General features: G+C 37.2%; 1 long non-coding RNA gene across 1 annotated transcript in view; it reads left to right on the top strand.

Moving 5' to 3' along the window:
• Window positions 1-13,718, top strand: part of Gm41815 — a 35,103-nt gene that overhangs the window by 15,889 nt on the left and 5,496 nt on the right. The window lies entirely within an intron of this gene.

Raw genomic sequence — 13,718 nt, forward strand, 5'->3', positions numbered from 1 at the left:
AGACCCCTTATAATTTGTGGTTTCTCCAGGACATGTGCTTCTGCTTTCCTTTTACCTCCTTCTCTTTCTTCCATTGTCCTCTTTCCCTTTCTCTTCCCAAACCTTCAGCTCCAACTTCTCTTCTTTCTCTGTCCAATCTCTGGCTCTCGCCTTTATTTTATACATTAAGGTGGGATGAAGGGTTACAGGAAATGACCTGAGTGTTCACAATTCCTCACAGGAGAATGGAATTAACATCAAATATAATTAGCCCAGGGCTATCCACAACTGGTAGTACCAAGAAGGATGGAAACTGTTTTCTTATCTAATCTCCTAGTCTTTGTATTTTTGGAAGACATTGGTAATTTAAAACATTAATAGTTATTATTAAAAACCATTCACTAACTTCTGTTGCTTTGTTTTGTTTTGTTTTGTTTTGTTTTAAAGATATTTTAGAATCAACTGTCCTGGCATTGTTTGTTTAGTCCCTGTAACATCTTAGGTATCTTTATCCTTACCCTATCACTAATAGATTCTTTTGTATTTTCTGAGTTCCCTTAATATATTTTTATCAAGGAAAGATTTATTTCTCCTCAAATTTAATGGCTAGTTTTGTTGGGTATAATAATAGAGGTTGCTATTTACAGTCTTTCAGAATTTAGAATATATCTTTCCAGACCTTTCTGGCTTGAAAAGTTTCTGCTAACACTCCAGGTGTTGTTCTGAGGATCTTGGCTTTATAGATGACTGAACTTTATGTCATGCAGTTATTAATAGCCTTTATTGATTCAATGCTTTTATATATTAGCTATAGTAAGTTGATAGTTGTATATTTTATGGCCCTCTGTGTTTCGTGTTCTCTAATCCTCTAGTACGCAGATGGGTATTTCTTTCTCTGGTTTGAGAAATTTTCCTTGAAGATTTTATTGAAAATGCAACATGGCTGCTCTGATCACATCCAAAGAACTTTTACTTCTATGGGAGCTGCATGGAATGCAGACTTTCTCTTAGTACACATCTTTAATTCCAATCACTCTGTCTGGATTCCTTCAGTACAGCCCTAAACAATGGTGTCTAACTGAGGCACACACAAAGTGATAAATCCGAGAAAGACTTGACAGAAGGACTCAGAGATAGAATATGTCCAACTCTCAGAAGAACAGCTATTTAATGGGAGCACAGCAGAACAGTAAGTTAAATCAGTCAGTTGGGACTTGAGTCAGTGAGTTTAGAATCAGTGCAGTGAGTGCAGAGCAGTTGAGTTGAGTTTGTTTTTTATTTCATGCAGTTCAGTGTAGTTCAGCAGAAGCAGTTGAAGCTAGAGAATAAGAAACAGCCAGAAGATTCGAACAAATTGCCAAAGTTAGTGAGGCCAAGCAGAGCAATTCAGGAAGAAGCTGAGAGAAGCCACATTGAGTTAGTCAGCTTGGAGAGGTGTTTGAGTCAGAACAGCTCAGTTGAAGCAGCTAGTCAGAGTTCAGAAAGGGTGAGCTTATTTCACAGTAAGTTTCTGAGATGAAAATGACATCTAGAAAATAAAAGTTACTTTTACCCTACAATATTCTCATACGCACTAACTTGAAGGTTAGTTCTTTTCTGCCTTAAGTAAACTCTACACCAAGTTTGGGTATGGGGGACCTCAGGGACATTGTTTTGTAGTCATGGGACTGGGGGTTTTTGGAGTTTCATAATACTTGGATTGTCAGGCTGGGGCCTGATGTATGTCTGTGCTACCTGCGGGAAATTCATGGCTCAGAAATGTACTAAGATTACATGGCCTGGGTGTCATTGGCATTGTGGAACTGTCTGTGTTGGGTGTGTGTGTCTCTGCACAGTTTTCACATGGCTGGTCTTGGTGGGTAGGTAAGGTTATTTGTGATGTGTAAGGCTGTCTTCAGGTCATGAAGGCTGCTGTCAATTGGTAGTCAGGAGTACCTGTGTAAATACACAACTCAACATTAGAAAAAAGAAATATTATATATATATATATATATATATACATATATATATATAATATTTTTATTAGGTATTTTCCTCAATTACATTTCCAAAGCTATCCAAAAAGTCCCCCATACCCTCCTCCCCCACTCCCCTACCCACTCATTCCCACGTTTTGGCCCTGGCATTCCCCTGTACTGGGGCATATAAAGTTTGCATGTCCAATGGGCCTCTCTTTCCAGTGATGGCCGACTAGGCCATCTTTTGATACATATGCAGCTAGAGTCAAGAGCTCCGGGGTAATGGTTAGTTCATAATGTTGTTGCACCTACAGAGTTGCAGATCTCTTTAGCTCCTTGGATACTTTCTCTAGCTCCTCTATTGGGGGCCCTGTGATCCATCCAATAGCTGACTGTGAGTATCCACTTATGTGTTTGCTAGGCCCCGGCCTAGTCTCACAAGAGACAGCTATATCAGGGTCCTTTCAGAAAACTCTTGCTAGTGTATGCAATGGTGTCATCGTTTGGAGGCTGATTATGGGATTAGGAAATATATTTTTAATAAGGAAGTTTTTATTAGGTAAAATAACACTACATTAACTGGCTTAAAATACAATGGTTTTATCAACGAATCCTTTTATTAACACAATATCTTAGTCACTTTCTCATTAAAGTTATAAAATATAGGGGTAAATCACCTTAATGGAATAAATGTTATTATAACTAATAGTTTCAGACTAATACAGTTCATTATGGTGAGGAAGACATCACAGGCAAGGAGAATAAGGATGCAGGATTTCTTTGATTGAATTTTCACATACTTAAGGTCACTTAGCTTTCCCAAACAGTGGCAGCAGCTGGAGACAAGTTTCTCAAACATATAAACCTATGGGAGAATCTTCACAGTCAAACCATCATGCAGTGCCTCATGGTCTGATAGATAATCCACTATAAAGCTGTGAAGAGAGAGTACTATGCTGTCTGGATTTAAATTTTTTTTGTCCAATTTGTTTAGTCTTCTGTCTAAGATATTGAACCTATAAGAATGCTATGAGCATATCTCTTTATGTTGAGAACATTGGCAACAAAGAAAAATCTCAGCTATGACTCTGCAACAAGAAGTAAAGTATTGATGTCACTGCGTTATACAGGAAATATTGCCAAGAAAAAATAAGAAAAGAAAGTCATGAAAGAGGATGCACTGGTGACAAAACCTCAACCCAAATTCAGTACAGATATCTATTTCATAGTGATCCCAAGTGTGACTTGTGGCTCCGAGAAATAGAGAACCCTGCCCTAAGTCTATTACAGAGTCGCAAATATGTCCCATTTGAGCTCCCAGAAGACACAGGTTATGTTAAGGACAATCTTGCTTCCTCTTAACTGATTTGGACGACTTACAATTTGGACTCAAATTTGGTCTCTTGCTATGACCTCAAAACTATTAATTTATTTACATTCCACTTTGTGTTTTCACTTAGGTGCAATCATTTGAATGGAAAGTGGTATATAGCTAAAAACAGCTATTGATAGTTTTTAGAGAAAAGGGAGCTAAATATGGGTAGAAAAATCCCTTTAGCTTGCTTCCAGTTTTTGAAAGATAAATGGGGAACCTAAATGTTTAACCAACTTCAATTATGTTTCCATTTAGCTCTGCAATCAAGGTTGATTTGTGTGTAACTCCAGTGGATTGTTTATGTCCAGAATCAGGGTGTTAGCTTGTAATTGGGAGATTTCAGAGTAGCATTTACACTTGATAACTACAGGCTATCATTAAGAAGATTGACTTCATTCATTGATTTTATTTGATATGTGGGCATTCCTGTGGTGTGAGTTTTCACTTTTAAAATGTACATGGTTCATCGATTAGGCCCTTCTCTTGCATTGCAGTAATGGGATTTGGAGCAAGTATTTTTCCAAAGGCTTTTTCCTTATTAGGGATAATAGAACCTATTAGCTTTCCTGAAACAAGGTATGAGTTTTGAATGCTTTTCTGGGTGTGGGTACAGTGTGTTAGGTGCATTGCTAGTCTTATCATTAAAATGTCTCTTTTACTTGGTATCAGTGAATATCAATTCATTTTGATTTCCCTACTGTTAATGTTGGGAGCAGATTTATAATCAGAGGGCTCTTTAAGTTTTAATACTAAGAAAAATAGAGCAAGATCACACTGGTATTTTCCATAGTCTGTGTGGCACTTTGAAGCTTCTTTTCAATCATCAGTCTAGACTGTCTTTTAAGTAATGAGTCCTTTCATACTCAACATTCTGATTTACATATATGCATATATCTGCATATATGTATATATCTGTGTATCTCAAATATATCATATGTCATGTATCATACATAGTTACATACATATCATCATAGTTTTATGTATATATATATATATATATGTGTGTATATATATATATATATATATATATATATATATATATATATATATGTGGTTTGATGCAGAAAGAAATTTGTATCGGTTTAGTATTTTTCTTTAAAATTCTAGATAAAAATCTTTTGGAAAATAAAATTTCTACTATGCAGTACAGATTTCTAGAACTTATAATTCTAGAGCAGACAATTCTTTGTACCTATGAAAAATTATGTTGTGTGCTCTCCTCACCAATAAATTAAATTAAATTTTATTAAAATAAAGAGTTAGAAATACAATAGTTCTGGATTTCAGGTGACTCACAATACAGCATTTCAGAGTGTTTCTCAAGGGAAATAGGAAATTGATAAAAATGTATATAATCCTTGTACCAATAGAGGCCAGCTTTTATTCATGCTTGCAGGAGGTCTGGTGTGAATGGCAGGGTTGGCAAAGACTGGCCAGTGTGAATTGTCTCAGAGCTTTCACCAGAACTGTGGTTCTACCAGCACATTCAGGGGGGTTACTTCCTAGTATCCAGAACAGTCCAGAAATACATTCTGAAGTAGTGAACTACCTGGTTTGGGGTAATTTATTGTAGCAACTGAAAGTGACACAGTGCTCATATTGGAGTTCTCATGAAGAGCTACTTGGCCCTAAAATTGTGCCTTATGCCCTAGAGATGCCTCTGCCAGGTAGTCTTTCTCTTCTTGTTTTGAAAACACCCACTGTACCTTTTTATTTCCCCACCAATATCAGTATCCAATATAACTGACTAATGGAATCTCCTCACTGTCTTTTGATTTACCTGTTTTATAAATTTAAATTAAGAAGCTGTAAAATCTATATAAATATCTCCATGTTATATTTTAATCAATTTAGAGTTAAAATTTGGGAATTTCACTTCTATTACTGTGTATTCAATTTATATGGTCTGTGTTGGTTTATTTTCTTTATACTTAGTACATCATCATGGTTTTGGCTATTATGTACCCGAAATACTTACACAATACCAAAATATGAAAAATTGAAATACTTACAATTATATAATACTAAAATATGAAATATATATCAGTGAAGCCTCTTGACATTAGCTATCAAAAATTCACAGGAGAATGCTGTCTTTTATAATGCTTAATGCATCTATTGTCAGTAGGATGATGTGACTAGTTAGATATACACAGACAGGCATCACATTAAATAATTTCTTAGATAAAATCTTATTTTCTTATCTGTGAAACACATTTTCTAAAAGTTTCATTTTAAATATTTCTAAATATTTCATCTGACCATTACCTCTGGGAGGATAGTTGTGATATAATTGCTCAATACATGCTAATCCAACTGTACTGACATGTGGAAATGTGAGACAGACTGTAGCATATTAGAAAGTTTCTCAAAACATTTAAAGGATATAAAATGTGTAGTGCCAGCAAGTCATCAAACCTTTTCTCCCAACATCAGTTAGTTGATTGATTCTTAAGATTAAAAGAAAATAAATTTAAAAATTGACACTGAGAGAAGGTTCTGTGTGCTGTAATCGGTGCTTCCAGAATCTACAATAGTTTCACAAAGAAATATGTACAATATGTTCCTGAAGAAAGGTAACTTGGAGAGCTAACTGTGAGGTTGTTGTTGTTGTCGGGAGATGGGGAAGGATGAGAAGTAAGGATTACACAATGGCTCTGTAGATCGAAATGTGGGCATCTCTTTTAATTTGTGGGAGTGAAGGGGAGTGGATAAGTAGTCCAATGCAAAAAAAAAAAACATGCGTGGATTGGTCACTGCATTGAACTTGAGTATTTCTTATTTTAATTGACAACACTCACGTCTTTGAGCTTCTCATTTAGACTTTGATAAAATCAACTTGCAGAGGCAGATGGCAGGCTGTTATTTTTAATTCACAAGCCATGTTAAATGTATGCCATATGTTGTAGGACTTTTCAGGCTCAGCCTTTTGAGCGCTACCACAATAAACTCACCAGCTTACAGAAAAGGAAATCTGACAGGAAGAATTATGCACTTGCGGGTTACATTTTTGAAAACTGAAGTCAGTTACTTGTCTCTTTGCCTGATTTAAGAAAGGGGGTGGGTGAAAAAGAGGGGAAAAAACCCTCAGAAAAATGGAAAGCCACACATTGAAATGGTAATATCTGTGCAAAAGAGGAGTGGGATTAGGAAGTCTGATTGCTTTGTACTGAGAAATGAACTGTCGCTCAACAGTATGACATCTCTGGAGAGCATACAAGGCAGCCTGTTAGAGTCCACAGTGGAACTGAAACAGTTTTAATGTGTACTGTCCATGACCCTGAGTAGAAGACTCAGCTCTGCGGCATTCAGCAGTGCTTATGACTAATAAAAACCTTGATTTCAGTAGTCTCTAGAGCTCCTTCCAGAATTCACACAGTATTTTGCATTTGTAGTTCACACACTATGAATTACAGCTGATACTCAGATTCAATTACTACCATATTAAAGCCAATCACTTTTCATTTAAAAAAATTTTTTATTCGATATTTTCTTTATTTATATTTCAAATGTTATCCCCTTTCCTAGTATGCCCTCCGAAAACCCCCTATCCCTTCCCCCCTCCCCCTGCTCACCAACCCACCCACTCCCTCTTCCTGGCCCTGACAGTCCCCTATACTGGGGCATAGAGCCTTCACAGGACCAAGGGCCTCTCCTCCCTTGATGACTGACTAGGCCATTCTCTGCTACATATGCAGCTAGAGCCATGAGTCCCTCCATGTGTTTTCTTTGATTGGTGGTTTAGCCCCAGGGAGCTCTGGGAGTACTGGTTAGTTCATATTGTTGTTCCTCCTATGGGGCTGCAAGGTCCTTCAGCTCCTTGGGTACTTTCTCTAGCTCCTTCAATCCTAAGACTTGAGTAGTCTTTGTAACTTTGAGTATTCCTCTTATAATAGTGCAAATCACAAAGAATTTGTCAAGTTGATTTTATAAGATCTATTTATTTATTATACCAGTGAATAATTTTCTCTATTAGAAATTGAGCATACCAAGCAAATATTTTAGGTGCTTATTCCTAGTGTTTGAGAAACAAGTTAGCTTATAAAGATTCAATTCTAAAAGAGAGTTAGGACTCAGTAAGCCTATTCAGCAAAGGAAGGTGGTGTTAGTGTCTACGTATCACCACATTTAAACTGAAAATCATCATTAGATTTTCACAAAACTCAATTTTGATGACCTTCAAATTTCCACCACTGCTTCTCTAAGTATAATAGGAAGTTTTCCCTTTGCTTGTATAAGGCATGGTAGGGGCCCTTGACTGCCATCAAAAACACCTGGGTCCTATGTGATAAAAATGATAGGAAGCCAATACAAGAGAACAATCACACTCTAGAGATTTATTGTTAAAGGTCTTTCTTCTTTCTCACAAACCCCTCAGCTTTTGAAGGATTATTTATTTATTTATTTATTTATTTATTTATTTATTTATTTATTTATTCGTTTGAGTTGGAGACAGTGAGTCTATCTGTTTTGTTCAGCTGAAAACTCCAGAAGAATGTCAGATCCCTCCTGGTGTATGTTGCACCAGGAGTCTACAGGTTGTGAGCACCTGTTTCTAAGACCTGAAGTTCTTGCATAGAGCTTTTATCTGAGTTGGGCTGTTTCCTCCATTAAAGGTACAGGATGAGTACAGAATGCCCCCTCCCCACATCTCACTGTCTCTCCTCTATAGTGTTCTGACTGCTTTGTTGCATCCCTGTCCTGACATGACTAACACAACAGCTACTCGAGGTGATTTTTTCCCCTGTATCTTGATTTATCTTTTGCCTGACCCCAAACAGTCTTCAAATTTCTCATTTCCTTTTCTTCTGCTGCTCTTTACTTTCCACCCCTGGATACACACATGCCAGGCTGTGTTAGACATCTGGTTCTGTATTGCTGTTGCCATTGTAATTGTTGAAGTACCTTCACTCCCTCTCTTACTGTTTTGTGTTCCATTTCCTGAGCTGAACTCTTTAATGGCAGTGGACCTGTCATATTTGTCTTTATATGTCCAACATCAATCTTGACCTTGTTGGTACAGAATAAGAGCACACTTAGAAATTTATGGGGTGAAAACCAGTAAATGAACACGAAATAGAGTGTGAACTAACGTATGTATGCACACACATGCATTTGTAGACGTTAATTAACTATTAAAATAGAGATCATTTGTTTCGGTGTTGATTTAATCAGTCCCACTAATCTTTTTGTTGCCGTCAAAGTTTCCAGAACATTTTTATATATAGCTATCTGGTCAAAGTGTGCTGCTCTGCCAACTGCAGTTGAGATTTGAAAGTCCAGAATAGATGGACCAGATGGGCAGCTTCCCTCCCAGTAGAGTTTCCCAAAGTGCATTCTGCAGAATGCTTGTTCCAAGGGGTGTTAAACGGGATGCTACTAGGTGTTATAAGAACAGGAACAAAGACGGAAGAAGAACTAGATAAAACTAAACTTACAGACTAATATAATACAGAATAAGATATGTTTGAATGGAGTGAAGTTAAACAGTTTTATTACTTACACATTTTGCATGATTTATTATTTCAGGATTTGATTCATCGATGTGATTTGAAAATCAAGAAGTATAATATTTTGAATGTCTCTCATTTTTTCATTAAATTTATAATTTGCAAGATCTCAGGAAATTTTAAAATTATCTAATAGTTACAGAAGAATGCATACCTGTCTTTGTAAATTCATGGACACACAAATATAATATATACATGTTACATATATATATATATATAAAACATATATATGTATATATGTGTGTGTGTATATAATATATATATTGGGGTTCTACACCTTATATGTATATCATATTTATTTTTATTTTCAGGAAGTGTGTAACTAAGAAATCAGAGGGTTTAAACATTCATATATATTCCTATTGGTTCTCAAATATGTTATACATGAATTCTTCTTTCTCTGAATACTATGTACATCTTGCATTTGCATGAAAAGGTCACAATTTCCATTCATCCTTCCTCCAGGTCACCATAATTCCCTGAAGTGTGTAAGGGGCCAAGCATATAGTAGTCTGAGGTCAAGCTTGGGTGTCATTTCTTAGATGCTATCTACCTTGCTTCTTGGGTCTGTGTCTCACTGACTTGGAGGGATGATTTAACTGTACATTGGGATCCAAGAATCCTCTGGCCTCTGCTTCCCAGTGCTGGGATTGCAAGTGTACACTATCATGTTCAGCATTTATATGGGTTCTGGGGCTTCAGTCAGCTCTTTATACTCAGACATCAAGCACTTTACTGAGTAAACATTTATTTTTATTTTCAGTAAGTGTGTAACTAGAAAATCAGAGTGTTTAAAAATATTTTAAGCAGAGAAAATTCTTGATATATTATTTTCTATGTATTTTGTTGAGAACTACATAAATATTTTGATGACATCTGACCCATATTTTGCCACCCCCTACTCTTTCTGAATTCCCCTCCCCAACATATTTTCTTCTCAACTTCACCTTCTCCTCCTCCTCTTCTTAAAAGTGTATGATTTATTGTATGTAGTTAGTGCTGGCTATATGCACATGTGTGTGGGGTCACCCACTGCAGCATGGACAACCTAACAGAGGCATACTCCTGAAGAAAATGACTCTTCCTCACTAAGTTGTCATCATATGCCAATAATTCTTCAGCTGGGAATAGGGTCTTGAGTGTTTCTCCCTCATCCATTGTATAATGTTGACAAACTTGATCTAGTATATAGGTAAGCAGAGCAACTATGGGTTCAAGAGAACCCAGAAGACATTGTTCCCCACTAATTGTTCCCAACCTCAGAGTCTTTCAGTCTGTTTGCCATCACCTATATCTCAGCATAGAAGGAGAGGGAAATGATACAGATGTCCCATCGGGGCTAACACTCTACACTCACTCTCAAAAATACATCTTTTAAATTCTGGCATTATTTGAAGATTTTTACAATATCTTAAAAGCAATGTATAGAGGGAACAGGGGAGCGCTAAAAAGCAATTTTTGTTTTCTTTTTAAAATCTAGAAACTTCCCATTTCCCTAGGATGTTGCCACAGTAGCTTGGACTGGTGCCAGAGATTAGACCCCAGAACTAGTGAGATGGCTACTGGTAGTTTGAGGCCAAAATTATTGTTAAAATTATTGGTTTTTAGTCACCATTTATTTACTACCAATGAACACTGACTAAAACAGGGCTGATGAGAAGGCTCAGTGCTTACGAGAACTGGCTGTTCTTCCCGAAGTTCAATGCTCAGCACCCATATGACAGCTCACAACTGTCTATAACTTCAATGCCAGGAAGCCTGACACCCTCTTCTGGCCTCCTCATGTACCAGGCATACATGTAGTATAGCCCAGAGATATACACGCTGGCAAAATGCCCATACACATAAAACAAATTGATTAAAAATTAAAAAGTATTTTCTTTCTTTAACTAAACTTCAGGTTTCCCCCTCTGACTTTTCATTGTCCAAATCCATCAGGAATTCGACTGCCAATGGGGCCTTAGAGCGGTTACACTCAGGCTTCTGGGTGTGTGGTTTAATGGAAATGGTAGAGCAGCAAGAGTGGAGGAAAACACAGCCAATCCTCTTAAGCCTAGCCTTTTTTTTGGTCCTCAGCACCTATGATTTACCCTTGAGCCTTTCTACTAGAATAAGAGTTGTTGAATCTGCTGCACAAGATAAACTATAATTTTTATAAACAGTGACACTCAGTTGGACCATTAGTAAAATTGTTTCACATTGCAAAATTTCCACTGTGTGTATGCCTATAAAAGCATCCCTTGCGGGCACTTATTCCTTACAGTCTGAGACTCAGTTCTGTTAACTATACAACATCTTCCCACTTTGCCACATTCTTTATTCTCCTTGACAACTTGATCCTAGATCAACTTGAATCAGCTAGTTGTGGTTATTCTTTTGCAGTAGTACTAGAGAATTCCAATCATGTAAATTTATAATCTTACATTGGAAAAAATTAAAATCATGGGCTGGAAAAGTTTGATACTTTGTATCATGTACTTGTTAGTCTTGCTCTCTCATCTATACTATGAGTATTTCAAATCTCTGCTTGGTCCTTCAGATTCATTCTGCAATTCTGTAGAGAGATACACAAAGAACACTAAGCTTTGTAATCTTTTGGAAAGAAACCTTCAATGTTTCTTCGTGTCAACTATTCTTTTTTATATCCTTCCTTAAGAAAGAAACATTCATTATCATATTTCAAGGTTAATGCCTTCTATAAGACAAACTCGTTGACTCTTCAAGATGTTTGGCTTTATAAGGAAAAGTTCAAGGCATATTGTGAATGTCTACCTCTGGTTTATTCCTCTCATCAGATAAGTGAATGGAAGTGTGAGGATCTCTAGCTGTGTAGAACTGCAGGGGTGGCTTGATAGAAGAAAGCTCATACTTTCCCTTCATCTCTTGAGTTCTCAGGAGAAACCTCGATAGAGAAATTATTGGTTGGATTAAGTTTTAGGGAAGTGATAGCTTTCTCTTAGAATGCGAATGTTTGCTTTCTGCAACCATTGCAAAGGCAGTGCTTGTAGAATAATTGTCAGCTCTGAAGTTAGTGCTGCTAAGCTTGCTAAAGCAACCCCATCATGGATCAGGACGAAGAGGTGAATGGGAGGAATGAACACAAGAACACCCTGTGTGCTTTCTCTTATTTATTGAATTTAGTTTCTCATCATAGCTTTGGTGTTTTCACTTGAGAAGATTCTCAAAGTGTGAGCATGAAACCTCTAAAATGTATAACTCAGAAAATGGGAGATGAGGGCAACAAAGATGGGTTATGATAATAGCTCTATTTTTCAGAGTATTAGCAGAGTTTACTTGTTTCACTAATTGCTTCTCCTATTTTCATAACCTATCAATATTATTGACATGATGAGATAAAGATAATTTTATATACTGATAGTTTTTTAAATTACTAAATAAAACCAGTAGAAATGCTTGCATGAGTACACACACACACACACACACACACACACACACACACACACACACACACACACACACATATATATATATATATATATATATATATATATATATATATATATATATATGAAGAATTTTATACATTCATAATATGCACTTTGGTCAAATCTCCCCGCCATTCCTTCTCTTCCAATGTTTCTCTTATTTTCCCTAACACTCTTCCCTTTCAATCTTATGTGTTCTTTGCTTTATTTAAATCCACTGGGCACAGTTGTGCACTGGTGTAGAACTATCTATGGATCAGAACATAGGTTGCCTTTCAGGGCCACATCTCTGAAGTAAACTGACTCTCCCTATCCCAGATGGAGTATAATAAAGGTTTCCAATATAGGGTTGAACATTCCGTAGTCTCTTGTTCTCTCTACCTTGGCTAGTTATGGGTCTGTGTAATATTCATTGTCTCTTGTATTCTAGCTAATTTTATATCAATTGGACACAAATTAGTTATCTCAAAGTAGGGAACTTCAATTGAGAGAAAAAAAAATGCCTCTGTAAGATCCAGTTGTAGAACTTTTTCTTTTTCAGTTTGAATAATTTTAATTTAATATTTTCTTTATTTACATTTCAAATGTTATCCCCCTCCTCCTGCTTCTATGAGGGTGTTCCCCAGCCATCCACCCCCTCCTGCCTCCCTGCCCTCATATTCCCCTACACTGGGCATTGAGCCTTCACAGAACAAAGGGACTCTCCTCCTATTGATAAACTACAAGGCCATCCTCTGCTACATATGTGTCTGGATCCATGGGTCCCTCCATGTGTACTCTTTGGTTGGTGGTTTAGTCCCTGGGAGCTCTGGGCAGGGAGGCAGGGCAGTGGTCTAGTTGGTTGATATTGTTGTTCTTTCTATGGCATTGCAAACCCCTTCAGCTCCTTCAGTCCTTTCTCTAACTCCTCCATTGGGGACCCTGTGCTCAGTCCAACTGTTGGCTGCAAGCATCTGCCTCTGTATTTGTCAAGCTCTTGCAGAGCCTCTCAGGAGACAGCTATATCAGGCTCCTGTCAGCAAGCACTTCTTGGCATCCACAATAGTGTCTGGGTTTGGTGACTGTATATGGGATGGATCCCGAGGTGTGGCAGTCTCTGGATAGCCTTCCCTTCAGTCTCCATTCCACACTTTTGTTTCCGTATTTGCTCATGTGAGTATAGATTCTTTTTCTAATTAGTAATTAATGGGAGAGGGCTCAGCCTATCGTGTGTGAAGCAACCTCTGGGCTGGTAGACCTGGGTTTTATAAGAAAGCAGACTGAATAAGTCAGTAAGCAGCATCCCTCATGGCCTCTGCATCATCTCCTCTCAGCAGATGCCTATGTTGCTTGAGTATCTGTCTTGAACAGTGATATGGGAACCATAAACCAAATAAACTGTTTTTCCTCAAGTTACTTTAGTTACATTTCATGATAGCGATATTAAACCTAACATAAAAACTGCACATAA

Source organism: Mus musculus, chromosome 19 (genome assembly GCF_000001635.26).
Source record: "Mus musculus strain C57BL/6J chromosome 19, GRCm38.p6 C57BL/6J".
In the NCBI taxonomy this organism is placed as follows: Eukaryota; Metazoa; Chordata; class Mammalia; order Rodentia; family Muridae; genus Mus; species Mus musculus.